Source organism: Heterodontus francisci, chromosome 35, assembly GCF_036365525.1.
Source record: "Heterodontus francisci isolate sHetFra1 chromosome 35, sHetFra1.hap1, whole genome shotgun sequence".
NCBI lineage: Eukaryota > Metazoa > Chordata > Chondrichthyes > Heterodontiformes > Heterodontidae > Heterodontus > Heterodontus francisci.
This window is the reverse complement of record NC_090405.1, coordinates 4,008,927-4,020,966: the sequence shown is the minus strand read 5'-3', so window position 1 is coordinate 4,020,966 and position 12,040 is coordinate 4,008,927.

The following is a 12,040-nucleotide window of genomic DNA, read 5'->3' as shown; positions in this document are numbered from 1 at the left end:
GAGTATGTCTTTGTTACTTGGTGTAAGTGTATGTCTTTGTTATTTGTTGTAAGTGTGTGCCTGTGTTACTGGGTTTCAGTGTATGTCTTTGTTACTGGGTGTCAGTGTATTTCTTTGTTACTGGGTGTCAGTGTATGTATTTGTGACTTGGTGTCAGTGTATGTCTGTGTTACTTTGTGTAAGTGTATGTCTTTGTTACTTGGTGTCAGTGTGTGTCTGTGTTACTGGGTATCAAAGTATGTCTTTGTTCCTAGGTGTCAGTGTATGTCTTTGTGAGTTGGTGTCAGTGTATGCCTTTGTTACTCGTTGTCAGAGAATGTCTTTGTTATTTGGTGTCAGTGTATGTCTTTGTTACGGGCTGTCATTGTATGTCTTTGTTACTTGGTGTAAGTGTGTGTCTTTGTTACTGTGGATCAGTGTATGTCTTTGTTACTTGGTGTAAGTGTGTGTCTGTGTTACTTGGTATCAATGGATGTCTTTGTTACTTGGTGTCAGTGCATGTCTTTGTTACGTGGTGTAAGTGTATATCTTTGTTGCTTGGTGTCAGTGTATGACTTTGTTACTTGGTGTCAGTGTATGTCTTTGTTACTAGGTGTCAGTATATTTCTTTGTAACTGGGTGTCAGTGTCTGTCTTTGTGACTTGGTGTCAGTGTATGTCTTTGTTACTTGGTGTCGGGGTATGTCTTTGTTACTTGGGGTAAGAGTATGTCTTTGTTACTTGGTGTAAGTGTATGTCTTTGTTATTTGTTGTAAGTGTGTGTCTGTGTTACTGGGTATCAGTGGATGTCTTTGTTACTTGTTGTCAGTGTATGTCTTTGTTACTTGATGTAAGTGTGTGTCTGTGTTACTGTGGATCAGTGTATGTCTTTGTTACTTGGTGTCAGTGCATGTCTTTGTTACTTGGTGTAAGTGTATATCTTTGTTACTTGGTGTCAGTGTATGACTTTGTTACTTGATGTCAGTGTATGTCTTTGTTACTAGGTGTCAGTGTATTTCTTTGTTACTGTGTGTCAGTGTATGTCTTTGTGTCTTGGTGTCAGTGTATGTCTTTGTTACTTGGTGTCAGGGGATGTCTTTGTTACTTGGGGTAAGTGTATGTCTTTGTTACTTGGTGTCAGTGTATGTCTTTGTTACTTGTTGTAAGTGTGTGTCTGTGTTACTGGGTATCAGTGTATGTCTTTGTTACTTGGTGTCATTGTATGTCTTTGTTACTTGATGTAAGTGTGTGTCTGTGTTACTTGGTGTAAGTGTATGTCTTTGTTACTTGGTGTCAGTGTATGTCTGTGTTACTTGGTGCATGTGTGTGTCTGTGTTACTGGGTATCACTGTATGTCTTTGTTCCTTGGTGTCAGTGTATGTCTTTGTGACTTGGTGTCAGTGTATGTCTTTGTTACTTGGTGTCAGTGTATGTCTTTGTTACTTGGTGTAAGTGTGTGTCTGTGTTACTGGGTATCAGTGTATGTCTTTGTTACTTGGTGTAAGTGTATGTCTTTGTTACTTGGTGTCAGTGTATGTCTTTGTTACTCAGTGTCAGTGTATGTCTTTGTTACTTGGTGTAAGTGTATGTCTTTGTTACTTGGTGTCAGTGTATGTCTTAGTTACTTGGTGTAAGTGTGTGTCTGTGATACTGGGTATCAGTGTATGTCTTTGTTACTTGGTGTAAGTGTGTGTCTGTGTTACTGGGTATCAGTGGATGTCATTGTAACTTGGTGTCAGTGCATGTCTTTGTTACTTGGTGTAAGTGTATGTCTTTGTTACTTGGTGTCAGTGTATGACTTTGTTACTTGGTGTAAGTGTGTGCCTGTGTTACTGGGTATCAGTGTATGCCTTTGTTACTGGGTGTCAGTGTATTTCTTTGTTACTGGGTGTCAGTGTATGTATTTGTGACTTGGTGTCAGTGTATGTCTGTGTTACTTTGTGTAAGTGTATGTCTTTGTTACTTGGTGTCAGTGTGTGTCTGTGTTACTGGGTATCAAAGTATGTCTTTGTTCCTAGGTGTCAGTGTATGTCTTTGTGAGTTGGTGTCAGTGTATGCCTTTGTTACTCGTTGTCAGAGAATGTCTTTGTTATTTGTTGTCAGTGTATGTCTTTGTTACTGGGTGTCATTGTATGTCTTTGTTACTTGGTGTAAGTGTGTGTCTTTGTTACTGTGGATCAGTGTATGTCTTTGTTACTTGGTGTAAGTGTGTGTCTGTGTTACTTGGTATCAATGGATGTCTTTGTTACTTGGTGTCAGTGCATGTCTTTGTTACGTGGTGTAAGTGTATATCTTTGTTGCTTGGTGTCAGTGTATGACTTTGTTACTTGGTGTCAGTGTATGTCTTTGTTACTAGGTGTCAGTATATTTCTTTGTAACTGGGTGTCAGTGTCTGTCTTTGTGACTTGGTGTCAGTGTATGTCTTTGTTACTTGGTGTCGGGGTATGTCTTTGTTACTTGGGGTAAGAGTATGTCTTTGTTACTTGGTGTAAGTGTATGTCTTTGTTATTTGTTGTAAGTGTGTGTCTGTGTTACTGGGTATCAGTGGATGTCTTTGTTACTTGGTGTCAGTGCATGTCTTTGTTACTTGGTGTAAGTGTATACCTTTGTTACGTGGTGTCAGTGTATGTCTTTGTTACTAGGTGTCAGTGTATTTCTTTGTTACTGGGTGTCAGTGTATGTCTTTGTTACTTGGTGTCAGTGTATGTCTTTGTGACTTGATGTCAGTGTATGTCTTTGTTACTTGGGGTAAGTGCATGTCTTTGTTACTTGGTGTCAGTGTAAGTCTTTGTTACTTGTTGTAAGTGTGTGTCTGTTACTGGGTATCAGTTTATGTCTTTGTTACTTGGTGTCAGTGTATGTCTTTGTTACTTGGTGTAAGTGTGTGTCTGTGTTACTGGGTATCAGTGTATGTCTTTGTTACTTGGTGTAAGTGTATGTCTTTGTTACTTGGTGTCAGTGTATGTCTTTGTTACTCAGTGTCAGTGTATGTCTTTGTTACTTGGTGTAAGTGTATGTCTTTGTTACTTGGTGTCAGTGTATGTCTTAGTTACTTGGTGTAAGTGTGTGTCTGTGATACTGGGTATCAGTGTATGTCTTTGTTACTTGGTGTAAGTGTGTGTCTGTGTTACTGGGTATCAGTGGATGTCATTGTAACTTGGTGTCAGTGCATGTCTTTGTTACTTGGTGTAAGTGTATGTCTTTGTTACTTGGTGTCAGTGTATGACTTTGTTACTTGGTGTAAGTGTGTGCCTGTGTTACTGGGTATCAGTGTATGCCTTTGTTACTGGGTGTCAGTGTATTTCTTTGTTACTGGGTGTCAGTGTATGTATTTGTGACTTGGTGTCAGTGTATGTCTGTGTTACTTTGTGTAAGTGTATGTCTTTGTTACTTGGTGTCAGTGTGTGTCTGTGTTACTGGGTATCAAAGTATGTCTTTGTTCCTAGGTGTCAGTGTATGTCTTTGTGAGTTGGTGTCAGTGTATGCCTTTGTTACTCGTTGTCAGAGAATGTCTTTGTTATTTGTTGTCAGTGTATGTCTTTGTTACTGGGTGTCATTGTATGTCTTTGTTACTTGGTGTAAGTGTGTGTCTTTGTTACTGTGGATCAGTGTATGTCTTTGTTACTTGGTGTAAGTGTGTGTCTGTGTTACTTGGTATCAATGGATGTCTTTGTTACTTGGTGTCAGTGCATGTCTTTGTTACGTGGTGTAAGTGTATATCTTTGTTGCTTGGTGTCAGTGTATGACTTTGTTACTTGGTGTCAGTGTATGTCTTTGTTACTAGGTGTCAGTATATTTCTTTGTAACTGGGTGTCAGTGTCTGTCTTTGTGACTTGGTGTCAGTGTATGTCTTTGTTACTTGGTGTCGGGGTATGTCTTTGTTACTTGGGGTAAGAGTATGTCTTTGTTACTTGGTGTAAGTGTATGTCTTTGTTATTTGTTGTAAGTGTGTGTCTGTGTTACTGGGTATCAGTGGATGTCTTTGTTACTTGGTGTCAGTGCATGTCTTTGTTACTTGGTGTAAGTGTATACCTTTGTTACGTGGTGTCAGTGTATGTCTTTGTTACTAGGTGTCAGTGTATTTCTTTGTTACTGGGTGTCAGTGTATGTCTTTGTTACTTGGTGTCAGTGTATGTCTTTGTGACCTGATGTCAGTGTATGTCTTTTTTACTTGGGGTAAGTGCATGTCTTTGTTACTTGGTGTCAGTGTAAGTCTTTGTTACTTGTTGTAAGTGTGTGTCTGTTACTGGGTATCAGTTTATGTCTTTGTTACTTGGTGTCAGTGTATGTCTTTGTTACTTGATGTAAGTGTGTGTCTGTGTTACTTGGTGTAAGTGTATGTCTTTGTTACTTGGTGTCAGTGTATGTCTTTGTTACTTGGTGTATGTGTATGACTTTGTTACTTGGTGTCAGTGTATGTCTTTGTTACTTGGTGTAAGTGTGTGTCTGTGTTACTGGGTATCAGTGTATGTCTTTGTTACTTGGTGTAAGTGTATGTCTTTGTTACTTGGTGTCAGTGTATGTCTTTGTTACTCAGTGTCAGTGTATGTCTTTGTTACTTGGTGTAAGTGTATGTCTTTGTTACTTGGTGTCAGTGTATGTCTTTGTTACTTGGTGTAAGTGTGTGTCTGTGATACTGGGTATCAGTGTATGTCTTTGTTACTTGGTGTAAGTGTGTGTCTGTGTTACTGGGTATCAGTGGATGTCATTGTAACTTGGTGTCAGTGCATGTCTTTGTTACTTGGTGTAAGTGTATGTCTTTGTTACTTGGTGTCAGTGTATGACTTTGTTACTTGGTGTAAGTGTGTGCCTGTGTTACTGGGTTTCAGTGTATGTCTTTGTTACTGGGTGTCAGTGTATTTCTTTGTTACTGGGTGTCAGTGTATGTATTTGTGACTTGGTGTCAGTGTATGTCTGTGTTACTTTGTGTAAGTGTATGTCTTTGTTACTTGGTGTCAGTGTGTGTCTGTGTTACTGGGTATCAAAGTATGTCTTTGTTCCTAGGTGTCAGTGTATGTCTTTGTGAGTTGGTGTCAGTGTATGCCTTTGTTACTCGTTGTCAGAGAATGTCTTTGTTATTTGGTGTCAGTGTATGTCTTTGTTACTGGGTGTCATTGTATGTCTTTGTTACTTGGTGTAAGTGTGTGTCTTTGTTACTGTGGATCAGTGTATGTCTTTGTTACTTGGTGTAAGTGTGTGTCTGTGTTACTTGGTATCAATGGATGTCTTTGTTACTTGGTGTCAGTGCATGTCTTTGTTACGTGGTGTAAGTGTATATCTTTGTTGCTTGGTGTCAGTGTATGACTTTGTTACTTGGTGTCAGTGTATGTCTTTGTTACTAGGTGTCAGTATATTTCTTTGTAACTGGGTGTCAGTGTCTGTCTTTGTGACTTGGTGTCAGTGTATGTCTTTGTTACTTGGTGTCGGGGTATGTCTTTGTTACTTGGGGTAAGAGTATGTCTTTGTTACTTGGTGTAAGTGTATGTCTTTGTTATTTGTTGTAAGTGTGTGTCTGTGTTACTGGGTATCAGTGGATGTCTTTGTTACTTGTTGTCAGTGTATGTCTTTGTTACTTGATGTAAGTGTGTGTCTGTGTTACTGTGGATCAGTGTATGTCTTTGTTACTTGGTGTCAGTGCATGTCTTTGTTACTTGGTGTAAGTGTATATCTTTGTTACTTGGTGTCAGTGTATGACTTTGTTACTTGATGTCAGTGTATGTCTTTGTTACTAGGTGTCAGTGTATTTCTTTGTTACTGTGTGTCAGTGTATGTCTTTGTGTCTTGGTGTCAGTGTATGTCTTTGTTACTTGGTGTCAGGGGATGTCTTTGTTACTTGGGGTAAGTGTATGTCTTTGTTACTTGGTGTTAGTGTATGTCTTTGTTACTTGTTGTAAGTGTGTGTCTGTGTTACTGGGTATCAGTGTATGTCTTTGTTACTTGGTGTCATTGTATGTCTTTGTTACTTGATGTAAGTGTGTGTCTGTGTTACTTGGTGTAAGTGTATGTCTTTGTTACTTGGTGTCAGTGTATGTCTGTGTTACTTGGTGCATGTGTGTGTCTGTGTTACTGGGTATCACTGTATGTCTTTGTTCCTTGGTGTCAGTGTATGTCTTTGTGACTTGGTGTCAGTGTATGTCTTTGTTACTTGGTGTCAGTGTATGTCTTTGTTACTTGGTGTAAGTGTGTGTCTGTGTTACTGGGTATCAGTGTATGTCTTTGTTACTTGGTGTAAGTGTATGTCTTTGTTACTTGGTGTCAGTGTATGTCTTTGTTACTCAGTGTCAGTGTATGTCTTTGTTACTTGGTGTAAGTGTATGTCTTTGTTACTTGGTGTCAGTGTATGTCTTAGTTACTTGGTGTAAGTGTGTGTCTGTGATACTGGGTATCAGTGTATGTCTTTGTTACTTGGTGTAAGTGTGTGTCTGTGTTACTGGGTATCAGTGGATGTCATTGTAACTTGGTGTCGGTGCATGTCTTTGTTACTTGGTGTAAGTGTATGTCTTTGTTACTTGGTGTCAGTGTATGACTTTGTTACTTGGTGTAAGTGTGTGCCTGTGTTACTGGGTATCAGTGTATGCCTTTGTTACTGGGTGTCAGTGTATTTCTTTGTTACTGGGTGTCAGTGTATGTATTTGTGACTTGGTGTCAGTGTATGTCTGTGTTACTTTGTGTAAGTGTATGTCTTTGTTACTTGGTGTCAGTGTGTGTCTGTGTTACTGGGTATCAAAGTATGTCTTTGTTCCTAGGTGTCAGTGTATGTCTTTGTGAGTTGGTGTCAGTGTATGCCTTTGTTACTCGTTGTCAGAGAATGTCTTTGTTATTTGTTGTCAGTGTATGTCTTTGTTACTGGGTGTCATTGTATGTCTTTGTTACTTGGTGTAAGTGTGTGTCTTTGTTACTGTGGATCAGTGTATGTCTTTGTTACTTGGTGTAAGTGTGTGTCTGTGTTACTTGGTATCAATGGATGTCTTTGTTACTTGGTGTCAGTGCATGTCTTTGTTACGTGGTGTAAGTGTATATCTTTGTTGCTTGGTGTCAGTGTATGACTTTGTTACTTGGTGTCAGTGTATGTCTTTGTTACTAGGTGTCAGTATATTTCTTTGTAACTGGGTGTCAGTGTCTGTCTTTGTGACTTGGTGTCAGTGTATGTCTTTGTTACTTGGTGTCGGGGTATGTCTTTGTTACTTGGGGTAAGAGTATGTCTTTGTTACTTGGTGTAAGTGTATGTCTTTGTTATTTGTTGTAAGTGTGTGTCTGTGTTACTGGGTATCAGTGGATGTCTTTGTTACTTGGTGTCAGTGCATGTCTTTGTTACTTGGTGTAAGTGTATACCTTTGTTACGTGGTGTCAGTGTATGTCTTTGTTACTAGGTGTCAGTGTATTTCTTTGTTACTGGGTGTCAGTGTATGTCTTTGTTACTTGGTGTCAGTGTATGTCTTTGTGACTTGATGTCAGTGTATGTCTTTGTTACTTGGGGTAAGTGCATGTCTTTGTTACTTGGTGTCAGTGTAAGTCTTTGTTACTTGTTGTAAGTGTGTGTCTGTTACTGGGTATCAGTTTATGTCTTTGTTACTTGGTGTCAGTGTATGTCTTTGTTACTTGATGTAAGTGTGTGTCTGTGTTACTTGGTGTAAGTGTATGTCTTTGTTACTTGGTGTCAGTGTATGTCTTTGTTACTTGGTGTATGTGTGTGTCTGTGTTACTGGGTATCACTGACTGTCTTTGTTCCTTGCTGTCAGTGCATGTCTTTGTGACTTGGTGTCAGTGTATGTCTTTGTTACTTGGTGTAAGTGTATGTCTTTGTTACTTGGTGTAAGAGTGTGTCTGTGTTACTTGGTGTAAAAGTGTGTCTGTGTTACTGGGTATCAGTGTATGTCTTTGTTACTTGGTGTAAGTGTGTGTCTGTGTTACTGGGTATCAGTGGATGTCTTTGTTACTGGGTGTCAGTGCATGTCTTTGTTACTTGGTGTAAGTGTATGTCTTTGTTACTGGGTATCAGTGTATGTCTTTGTTACTTGTTGTCAGTGTATGTCTTTGTTACTTGGTGTAAGTGTGTGTCTGTGTTACTGTGGATCAGTGTATGTCTTTGTTACTTGGTGTCAGTGCATGTCTTTGTTACTTGGTGTAAGTGTATATATTTGTTACTTGGTGTCAGTGTATGACTTTGTTACTAGATGTCAGTGTATGTCTTTGTTACTAGGTGTCAGTGTATTTCTTTGTTACTGTGTGCCAGTGGATGTCTTTGTGTCTTGGTGTCAGTTTATGTCTTTGTTACTTGGTGTCAGGGTATGTCTTTGTTACTTGGGGTAAGTGTATGTCTTTGTTACTTGGTGTCAGTGTATGTCTTTGTTACTTGGTGTATGTGTGTGTCTGTGTTACTGGGTATCACTGTATGTCTTTGTTCCTTGGTGTCAGTGTATGTCTGTGTTACTGGGTATCAAAGTATGTCTTTGTTACTGGGTGTCAGTGCATGTCTTTCTGACTTGGTGTCAGTGTATGTCTTTGTTACTTGGTGTAAGTGTATGTCTTTGTTACTTGGTGTAAGAGTGTGTCTGTGTTACTGGGTATCAGTGTATGTCTTTGTTACTTGGTGTAAGTGTGTGTCTGTGTTACTGGGTATCAGTGGATGTCTTTGTTACTTGGTGTCAGTGCATGTCTTTGTTACTTGGTGTAAGTGTATGTCTTTGTTACTGGGTATCAGTGTATGTCTTTGTTACTTGTTGTCAGTGTATGTCTTTGTAACTTGGTGTAAGTGTGTGTCTGTGTTACTGTGGATCAGTGTATGTCTTTGTTACTTGGTGTCAGTGCATGTCTTTGTTACTTGGTGTAAGTGTATATCTTTGTTACTTGGTGTCAGTATATGACTTTGTTACTTGATGTCAGTGTATGTCTTTGTTACTAGGTGTCAGTGTATTTCTTAGTTACTGTGTGTCAGTGTATGTCTTTGTGTCTTGGTGTCAGTGTATGTCTTTGTTACTTGGTGTCAGGGTATGTCTTTGTTACTTGGGGTAAGTGTATGTCTTTGTTACTTGGTGTCAGTGTATGTCTTTGTTACTTGATGTAAGTGTGTGTCTGTGTTACTTGGTGTAATTGTATGTCTTTGTTACTTGGTGTCAGTGTATGTCTGTGTTACTTGGTGTATGTGTGTGTCTGTGTTACTGGGTATCACTGTATGTCTTTGTTCCTTGGTGTCAGTGTATGTCTTTGTGACTTGGTGTCAGTGTATGTCTTTGTTACTTGGTGTCAGTGTATGACTTTGTTACTTGGTGTCAGTGTATGTCTTTGTTACTTGGTGTAAGTGTGTGTCTGTGTTACTGGGTATCAGTGTATGTCTTTGTTACTTGGTGTAAGTGTATGTCTTTGTTACTTGGTGTCAGTGTATGTCTTTGTTACACGGTGTCAGTGTATGTCTTTGTTACTTGGTGTAAGTGTATGTCTTTGTTACTTGGTGTCAGTGTATGTCTTTGTTACTTGGTGTAAGTGTGTGTCTGTGATACTGGGTATCAGTGTATGTCTTTTTTGCTTGGTGTAAGTTTGTGTCTGTGTTACTGGGTATCAGTGGATGTCATTGTAACTTGGTGTCAGTGCATGTCTTTGTTACTTGGTGTAAGTGTATGTCTTTGTTACTTGGTGTCAGTGTATGACTTTGTTACTTGGTGTAAGTGGGTGCCTGTGTTACTGGGTATCAGTGTATGTCTTTGTTACTGGGTGTCAGTGTATTTCTTTGTTACTGGGTGTCAGTGTATGTCTTTGTGACTTGGTGTCAGTGTATGTCTTTGTTACTTGGTGCAAGTTTGTGTCTTTGTTACTTGGTGTCAGTGGATGTCTGTGTTACTTTGTGTAAGTGTATGTCTTTGTTACTTGGTGACAGTGTGTGTCTGTGTTACTGGGTATCAAAGTATGTCTTTGTTCCTAGGTGTCAGTGTATGTCTTTGTGAGTTGGTGTCAGTGTATGTCTTTGTTACTCGTTGTCAGAGTATGTCTTTTTTATTTGGTGTCAGTGTATGTCTTTGTTACTGGGTGTCATTGTATGTCTTTGTTACTTGGTGTAAGTGTGTGTCTTTGTTACTGTGGATCAGTGTATGTCTTTGTTACTTGGTGTAAGTGTGTGTCTGTGTTACTTGGTATCAGTGGATGTCTTTGTTACTTGGTGTCAGTGCATGTCTTTGTTACGTGGTGCAAGTGTATATCTTTGTTGCTTGGTGTCAGTGTATGACTTTGTTACTTGGTGTCAGTGTATGTCTTTGTTACTAGGTGTCAGTGTATTTCTTTGTAACTGGGTGTCAGTGTATGTCTTTGTGACTTGGTGTCAGTGTATGTCTTTGTTACTTGGTGTCGGGGTATGTCTTTGTTACTTGGGGTAAGAGTATGTCTTTGTTACTTGGTGTAAGTGTATGTCTTTGTTACTTGTTGTAAGTGTGTGTCTGTGTTACTGGGTATCAGTGGATGTCTTTGTTACTTGGTGTCAGTGCATGTCTTTGTTACTTGGTGTAAGTGTATACCTTTGTTACTTGGTGTCAGTGTATGACTTTGTTACTTGGTGTCAGTGTATGTCTTTGTTACTAGGTGTCAGTGTATTTCTTTGTTACTGGGTGTCAGTGTATGTCTTTGTTACTTGGTGTCAGTGTATGTCTTTGTTACTTGGGGTAAGTGCATGTCTTTGTTACTTGGTGTCAGTGTATGTCTTTGTTACTTGTTGTAAGTGTGTGTCTGTGTTACTGGGTATCAGTGGATGTCTTTGTTACTGGGTGTCAGTGCATGTCTTTGTTACTTGGTGTAAGTGTATGTCTTTGTTACTGGGTATCAGTGTATGTCTTTGTTACTTGTTGTCAGTGTATGTCTTTGTTACTGGGTGTCAGAGTATTTCTTTGTCACTGTGTGTCAGTGTATGTCTTTGTGTCTTGGTGTCAGTGTATGTCGTTGTTCCTTGGTGTCATTGTATGTCTTTGTGACTTGGTGTCAGTGTATGTCTTTGTTACTCGTTGTCAGAGTATGTCTTTGTTATTTGGTGTCAGTGTGTGTCTGTGTTACTGGGTATCAAAGTATGTCTTTGTTCCTAGGTGTCAGTGTATGTCTTTGTGAGTTGGTGTCAGTGTATGTCTTTGTTACTCGTTGTCAGAGTATGTCTTTGTTATTTGGTGTCAGTGTATGTCTTTGTTACCGGGTGTCATTGTATGTCTTTGTTACTTGGTGTCAGTGTATGACTTTGTTACTTGGTGTAAGTGTGTGTCTGTGTTACTGTGGATCAGTGTATATCTTTGTTACTTGGTGTAAGTGTGTGTCTGTGTTACTTGGTATCAGTGGATGTCTTTGTTACTTGGTGTCAGTGTATGACTTTGTTACTTGATGTCAGTGTATGTCTTTGTTACTTGGTGTAAGTGTATGTCTTTGTTACTGGGTATCAGTGTATGTCTTTGTTACTTGTTGTCAGTGTATGTCTTTGTTACTTGGTGTAAGTGTGTGTCTGTGTTACTGTGGGTCAGTGTATGTCTTTGTTACTTGGTGTCAGTGCATGTCTTTGTTACTTGGTGTAAGTGTATATCTTTGTTACTTGGTGTCAGTATATGACTTTGTTACTTGATGTCAGTGTATGTCTTTGTTACTAGGTGTCAGTGTATTTCTTTGTTACTGTGTGTCAGTGTATGTCTTTGTGTCTTGGTGTCAGTGTATGTCTTTGTTACTTGGTGTCAGGGTATGTCTTTGTTACTTGGGGTAAGTGTATGTCTTTGTTACTTGGTGTCAGTGTATGTCTTTGTTACTTGATGTAAGTGTGTGCCTGTGTTACTTGGTGTAATTGTATGTCTTTGTTACTTGGTGTCAGTGTATGTCTGTGTTACTTGGTGTATGTGTGTGTCTGTGTTACTGGGTATCACTGTATGTCTTTGTTCCTTGGTGTCAGTGTATGTCTTTGTGACTTGGTGTCAGTGTATGTCTTTGTTACTTGGTGTCAGTGTATGACTTTGTTACTTGGTGTCAGTGTATGTCTTTGTTACTTGGTGTAAGTGTGTGTCTGTGTTACTGGGTATCAGTGTATGTCTTTGTTACTTGGTGTAAGTGTATGT